Here is a 6,000-nt window from a genome sequence, read left to right as displayed (position 1 = left end):
AGATTTCGGAGATCGACGGGGAGATTTTCGCGGAATTTAGTACGTTTATAAAAACTCAAAAACAGAAATTTGATATACTTATTGCTTGCCCAAAAAGTAATTGCGGATTTTTTAAAAGAAAGTAAATGCATTTTTAATAAAACTTAGAATGGACTTTAATCAAATATACTTTTTTTGCACTTTTTTTCCAAAGCAAGCTAAAAGTAACAGCTGATAACTGATAGAAGAAAGAATGCAATTACAGAGTCACAAGCTGTGAAAAAATTTGTCAACGCCGACTATATGAAAAATCCGCAATTACTTTTTGGGCAACCCAATATTTAAGGTGCTATGTCTAGGGCGGCCGCTCCACCCACAAAGCCCGCCAAATTAAAATTTAAACCAATAATGACAATATTAGGCTCAAATAAAATATATTTGAGACTAGAGCATGAACCTGATATTGGGTTGCCCAAAAAGTAATTGCGGATTTTTCATATAGTCGGCGTTGACAAATTTTTTCACAGCTTGTGACTCTGTAATTGCATACTTTCTTCTGTCAGTTATCAGCTGTTAATTTTAAGTTTAAGTTGCTTTAGAAAAAAAGTGTAAAAAAGTATATTTGATTAAAGTTCATTATAAGTTTTATTAAAAATGCATTTACTTTCTTTTAAAAAATCCGCAATTACTTTTTGGGCAACCCAATACATGTGGATTCACCTCACCACAAAAAACACCCCTCAACCAAACAATTTTACCGACCATAGCAATATAAGGCTCAAATGAGAGAAATTGAGAGTAGAGCACCAATATGATATCCACATTCGGGCGAAATATCTGAAACTAGTACGGCCTAGCACCCCCAAACAGGATTTTTTCCTGACCGTGGCAGTATAGGGCTCAGATGAAATAAGAGAGTGAAAGAAGGCGCAGCGGGCCCTGTCCAGCTAGTACACTATATATTAAGAGGAACCGCAAGTGATATACAACCATAAAAAAAAGATAACTTAATATAGGCAAAATTTGTTTTTTTGCGTTTTGCGAATTCGAAAGCGAACAGGCTAGTTTATTTGGAAAAACAATTTCCCCAATTTTAAATGTAACAAAAAAAAATATTTTTTTTTTCTTAAATAAAATATATAAAGCTCAGTCTTTAAAGATTTCGGTAAACTGAAATAAATTTTTGTATCTTGATTTTCTTGTGTCAATTAAGTTTTTAATTATCTTAGAATTAGTATTTCCCTTTCAAACTAAACACAAAAAATAAAAACGCACACTTAAATGCCAAATATTTTACTTAAAAGTATACATACATAGTATAAAAAGAATTTTGTAATAGATTTAGAAAATTTATCCCTATCAAAATGTTGTACACTACACCATCAGAGTCTTAGGCATTCTCTGTCTAAGGAAGTCCCCCCACTCACTCGATAGGACGCGATTGCCCCAAAGGGATTTATTTCCATATTGATTAAAATAGTTTTTTTTTTTCCATATGATAATAACTATATTATTTGAATACATTAAGTTTTAACATGGTTTTTATTAATGTTAATCTAATCATAACATACACACACGACCACACAAAACATACAAGTATACAACAAATAACAACAACAACAAAATACATAAGCATACGTACATTAGTATATGTGACAATAACTATAATTTGTAAATGAGCTGAATATAAGAAAGTGCTTTGATTTCACTTCTCTCGATATGTAAAAGTAAAATCGATTATCGGTTTTAAACTTAAACTGTATCACAATTTTATTTTTTGCCAAATATTCTTTATTTACATCATTTAAAAAACTATTTAATAAGGTGTTTCTACGTTTTGGGTTCACCTGGAAATATGTATATGTTAGCACCTAAACCAAAACAAAAAAAAATATTTCAAGATGCTAAAATAAAAAAAAATGTGTTTTATTTGCTTTAATTTTTACTTTATACAAAAATAAAAAAAAAATAGATTAGTTAACCAAAAGAATGCGTCTTATTTATATCAATACATAAATATAACGGGAATATATGGCCGGATTTCTGTGCCTCGTAAATCCGCAAATTGGAACAGTGACCTACTCCATTATGCATTTTCGAGTATTAAGTAAAAAGGCATTAAGTTCGGCCGGGCCGAACTTTAGATACCCACCACCTCGGGTATATATGTAAGCCCCTTTCGTCACAATCTGGTGAAAATCGGATAACTAATACACCCAAATTCCGCACGGACATTGAGTGGTCTAATAAATATAAGTCACTGTTGAATTTTGTATTTCAAATTTCAACAAAATCGGGTAATAAATAAAGCTTTTATGAGCTTCAGACCCTTAACCCGCATATCGGCCTATACGACAGCTATATCTAAATACAATCCTATTTTTACCATATTTAGGTGGGATGGCGGGTGGCCTAAAACTACTCACTGTTTCAAATTTCAGTGAAATTGGATAAAAATTAAAGCTTTTAAGGGCTTCAGACCCTTTATCGGGAGATCGGTCTATATGGCAGCTATATCTAAATATAGTCCGATCTGAACCATATTTGGGTCGGATGTTAACAGGCCTAAAACTACCCACTGTTCCAAATTTCAGCGAAATCGGATAAAAAATAAAGCTTTTATTGGCAGAACGGTCTATATGGCAGCTATATCTAAATATGGTCCGATATGAAGCATATTTGGTTCCTATACTAGAAGGCCTAAAACTACTCAATGCTTAAAATTTCAGTGAAGTCGGTTAAAAAATAAAGCTTTTATGGGCTTCAGACCCTTTATCGGCAGATCGGTGTATATGGCAGCTATATCTAAATATAGTCCGATCTGAACCATACTTGAGTCAGATGTCGGGAGGATTAAAAAAACCAACTGTTTAAAATTTCAACGAAATAAGTCAATAATTAAACTATTATTGGCTTTAGACCCTTTATCGGCAGATCGGTGTATACGACAGCTATATCGAAATATAGTCTGATCTAAACCATATTTGGGTCAGATGTTGGTAGGCCTTAAGCTTCTCACTGTTTTAAGTTTTAGCGAAATCGGATAAAAACTAAAACTTTAATGGGCTTCAGACCCTTTATCGGCAGATCGGTCTATATGGCAGCTATATCTAAATATAGTCCGACCTCAACCATTTTAAGCTCGGATATCGGGAGGCTCAAAACAACTCACTATTTCAAATTTCAACAAAATCGGTTAAAAAATAAAGCTTTTATAGGCTTCAGACCCTTTATCGGGAGATCTATATGGCAGCTATATATAAATGGGGACCGATCTGAACCATATTTGGATTAAATGTTGGGAGGCCTAAAGCTACTTACTATTTCAAATTTCAGCGAAATCGGATAAAAAATAAAACATTTATTGGCATTAGACTCTTTATCGACGGATCGGTCCATATAGCAGCTATATCCAAATATGATTCGATTTGGCCCGTTCAAGAACTTAATCAGCATGCATCAAAAAGCCGTCAATATGACAAATTTCAGCTCAATATCTCAATTTTTGAATGCTGTAGAGTGATTACAACAGACGGCCGGATAGACGGACAGACACACGGACATCGTTAAATCGTCTAAGAACTTTACGACTATCCAAAATATATATACTTTGTAGGTTCAGAAATTGATATTTCGATGTGTTGCAAACGGAATGACTGAATGAACATACCCCCATCCTTCGGTGGTGGGTATAAAAATGTGGGAATCTATTCTGAATTTTGCAGAATAAGTAAAACAACGTGAAAAAATAAAAAAATGTTCACCTTTGTTAGTTTTAAGGTTTTTGTTTTTCTGATAAGACGGTGTTTGAAAAATACTACCATTGCGTTGAAGGTAACATCAACCATTGTTATCCCTTACAAATTTAAATGCGGAGAAACCTGACGACCCTCACTGAATTGTTATAAAGTTCTCTTTCTATTCTCTCAATAAAACAATCAAATCATTTACATAATTCTAATTGCGAAATTTTCCGAAATTTATTATACCCACCCCCTTAGGATGGGTGGCATACTAATGTAGTCATTCCATTTGTAACACCTTTCTGGATCGTCTCGACATTCTAAGTCGATCTTGCCATGTCCGTCCGTCCGTCTGTCGAAATCACGAAAGCGGCCGAACGCGTAAAGCTAGCCGCTTAAAATTTTGCACAGATATTTAATATTGATGTAGGTCATTGGGGATTGCATATAGACCATTTCGGTTCAAATTAGGATATTGCCCCATATAAACCGATCTCCCGATATGACTTCCTGAGCCCCTGGAAGCCGCAATTGTTGTCCGATTTGGCTGAAATTTTGCTTTGCGTGGTGTTCTTTTGCAACTTGCAACATCTGTGCAAAATGCGGTCTAAATCGGTCTACAACCTGGTATAGCTCCCATAAAAACCGATCTCCCGATTTGACTTCTTGAATCTCTACAAGCCCCAATTGTTGTCCGATTTGGCTGAAATTTTGCACATTGAGTTTTGCTATGACTTTTAACGTCTGTGCCAAGTTCGGTCCAAAACCTTATATAGCTCCCAAATAAACCGCTCTTCCGATTTGACTTCTTGAGTCCTTACAAGCCGCAATTTCTGTCCGATTTAGCTGAAATTTTGCATATAGTGTTGCGTTCCTCCAATAACTGTGCTATGTACGGTCCAAATCGGTCTACAACCTGGTATAGCTCCCATATAAAGCGGTTTATGGATTAGACTTGTTCGGTTCCTAGAAGCTTTAATCTTTGCTGGTTTCACAGAAGTTTGGTTTTTTTTTATTTAAGTCTATAAATAATAAATACCCTTATAGACTAATAACAATATATTTACAAATGTATTAACCTAAGAATTTAAATATAATACAATTTTCCTTCTAAATTTTCTCGATTTTCAGATAGGTCTATTATATCTTTCAGTTGATTAAATTGATAACATAGGTGACGAAAAGTATCATTATTGGCATAATTAGTTCTATAATAAGAAATTTTTAAAATATCTGATATGTCTGTAGAATAAAATGATGCCCTTTCAGCTAAAATTATTTTGTTTAAATTTTTAGCAGAATCCATGGTGGTGGGTTCCCAAGATTCGGCCCGGCCGAACTTAGCACGCTTTTACCTGTTCAATATCGTTATATTTAGTTTCTTATAACTGATAGTAGGCATTTATTTGTATTATTGTTTGTTCTTGCGGCATTTAAGAAATTCCAGTAAGTACTTGCGTCAATCCAGAATGCGATTTAACAGATAATGGTGACGACAAGTATGCAACGCAAAATGCATTTTGAAAACAAAAATATTGATTTCGAATTTTCACACAAAGCAATTAACCTGAGTTGCAAAAACAAAAAACAATGCGGAATGCGCCTATTAAAACGTTTTGTTGAACTCGGCCACATTGATTTTTTTTCAAGCGTTAATTTTTTTTTCTTTTTTAATTGGGGTGCTGAAGGCCGTCACATGGAGATGTGGACTTTGCTCAATACAATTTTTGTTGTTGTTTTTTAAGAGATTATTTTACAAACCGAGTAGGTGTTTATTCAAAGGCTATCAATCTGTGAGAAGCTATACTTAATAAACACTAAGCTGCCGGTTTTGCGAGAATGTCATGTTTGAGCAAGAAATGATTAAGGCAGTTTAAAATTGGCCACAGGGGTTTAGATGGTGTTGTTATTATCCATTTAACTGTAAATGACACTCACTTATTCCCCATGTTTGAGGAACTCCTTCCCAATATTCATATGTTACAATAACAATTAAGTCACCTTAATTTAGCACAACACGAAAGCTGTTAAGCATAACTACTAATTTTACCCCTAAGGCTCCCCATATAACCAGAACACACTATCTACTTTACACATAAACGACTCCTACAAACAATCCACCGCCCCACCCTCTCTATAAAACGATCTTCACTCACTTATTCACACATGTCGTTACATCCACATTTGTATGTACATGTGTGTATACATATATGTACATACAAATTCTAACCTCCTCACCCAACTCCATGTATTTATTAACCACCCACCATTGCTTCAA

The sequence above is a fragment of the Stomoxys calcitrans genome, chromosome 4 (genome assembly GCF_963082655.1).
Source record: "Stomoxys calcitrans chromosome 4, idStoCalc2.1, whole genome shotgun sequence".
In the NCBI taxonomy this organism is placed as follows: Eukaryota; Metazoa; Arthropoda; class Insecta; order Diptera; family Muscidae; genus Stomoxys; species Stomoxys calcitrans.
This window is presented reverse-complemented; position numbering follows the sequence as displayed.